This window comes from Heterocephalus glaber, unplaced genomic scaffold, assembly GCF_053883595.1.
Source record: "Heterocephalus glaber isolate CG9 unplaced genomic scaffold, H.glaber_assembly_v1.0 deba00001689, whole genome shotgun sequence".
NCBI classification, from domain to species: Eukaryota; Metazoa; Chordata; class Mammalia; order Rodentia; family Bathyergidae; genus Heterocephalus; species Heterocephalus glaber.
The window spans coordinates 5,961,037-5,963,358 of NW_028258414.1; positions in this window are offsets into that span (position 1 = coordinate 5,961,037).

Sequence of the window (2,322 nt, forward strand, 5' to 3'; positions counted from 1 at the left end):
CTGTCAGGTTACTCATGAGACAGAATCTCAACAGGGGTGAAATGGAAATGACTAAAGTCAGGGACCTGCCATGTTAATCTCCAGTGTAGGGATCAATGATAGGGCACCAAGGGATTTAAAAAGTTAGCTCTCTGTAGCTCCATTTCCACATTTGAACACCACAGGCTTCATCCTTGGAATATAGCCCAATGTGACAGAGGCTATATGACTAATAAGAGGAAAGATGAAAAGAAAAATTGATGTCTTCAAACCATACGTTAAAGTCTGAACCCCTCAACCTGGAATTCCAGGCCCTTCGCCATATGACCTCAGCCTACTTTTCTAGCCTCTAGTCCTGCTGTCCAGCCATCACCAAACATTGCTTTCTTCACTTAGCTCATAGAACAGCCCTCCTTCCCATCTACTGCTACCCTTCCTCTAAGATCAGCCTAAAAGCCACCATCTTGTCAGAGAAGCTTTTTATGCCTGCTCTGACCTGCTCATTTCTTTTTCTTCCTTCTCCGAATTCTTACACCCCTGCTCATGCTAAACACCCAGGGAAAGTGGATGTGTTACTTGTTTCTGGACACCAAGGACTAGTACCTGCCTGGTATACAGCAGGTGCTCAATAATGGTATTTAGCGAATTATCTATAGCCCTGGCTCATTTAAGGAAGCTTGAATGAGTTTTTCAGCTAATTTAGGCACAATGAAAGGAGAAAAGTCAGTAAGACACGGTCCCTCAATAATTTCTCTTTTAAAAAGAACCCTAAAAGTGAATTCTAAAATAAACTCAACTACCTAGTTTTATCGAAGAGAAAACTGAGGCTTAGGTTGTAACATGGCCAAGGCCATGTTCCAAGAAAGTGGCCAGGCAAGGTTTGGGGCTCAGGATCTCCTGAGACCCCATTCTTGCCCCTCCACCAAGCTCCAAGCTGGGGATGAGCTCCCTGGAGTCTGCACATCTGTATCTGGCCCACAGCCTGGACAAATGTCTGTGCAGCAGTGGCTGGGCTGACAGACGCTGATTAACGTGCATAGGGCCACACAGCCCCTAGGCGTATAGATCTGATGTTCGTTCCTTTCGCCATTAGGCCAGAGTATTGTTTTCCTCCTGGGCAGTTGGGTTAGTGGAAAAAACTGGATGAAATCCTGGAGGGGAACTTGATCATTCTCTGAAGAACTTACAAGTTGTTTGTTCGGCCTAATCTGCTCAGGTACCGCCCGGGGAATGCTCAGGGTCCTTGTAGTACAGGCTGCGAATTACCCTGCGGCGACTGTTACCAAGACCCTCACCAGCCCTGCCTCAGCGGGTCTTGGGCCAGGCCTGGGCCCCACACTCTTCTCCCTCTCCTACTAAAGCTTGGGAGAGAGAAAGAGCAGGCTCCCCACCCTCACCCCCAGGATAGAAGGGAGTTCGAGAGGTGGAGGGCAAATCTTGCCTTCACACAGCACGAAGTGCCGCAAATGGCCCTGTTCCTTCCTCAGAGCTACAGCTGTGGATACCACGACTTAACTAGGAAAACCTTTGCCCCGTGTTTTTGGCCACCTGGCACCCGAGTGCTAACACGGGAAGCGGCTGGCTCCCTAAAGTCAGTGCAAAGAAAATAATGACGAGGTAGTGTGTGGAGGGGTGGGGGTGTAATTTAAATATAGGAGAAGACCGCCGCATTGATGCTGTCACAACTGCTGGTGACAGCATAGAGACCTCCTTAAACTTCAGCCCAACGCCTACACACCCGGCCCATACTTAGAAATAAACCAAGTGCGTCCTGTGTCCTGGAAGTATTTGCCCGCCCCCCCCCCGCGGGGGAAGCTGGGTGCCGTCACTGTGCTGACGCCCCCACAAGTGTAGACACACACCCGGAGCGACCCCGACCTTGTCCCAGCTGGCCTTTTCTCGGCTACAGTTGTTCCCTGGGTGACACCTGGACGGCTGCGCGCTGCTAGGGAGGCACAGCTGGGGCGGAGAGCGCGCCGGCCTGCAGCTGCGGGGCAGAGGGCCTGAGGTGAGCGCGCCCACCACTGCCCAGCTCCGGGGGCTGCGGGCCGGGACCTGGGGGCCCTACGGGCTCAGAGGGAATAGGTTAGCGCCCTGCGCCCGGCGCGAGTCCAGGGAGGCCCCGGCGCCCAGCCCCTGGCGGCAGGTCTGGAAAGAGGGCGGCCTCGCCGGGCCGCCGCCTGGGCGCTCGGGTCCCCATATATAGTCATTTCCACCGTCCACTGAGAGGCCGGCGGCGGCGGCGAATGGGCGGGCGGCCCCGCGGGAGGAGGGGAGCGGGCCCGGGGCGGAGGCAGGAGCGAGGGAAGGGGGCAGGAGGAAGCAGCTTTTCCAAAAAAGTAT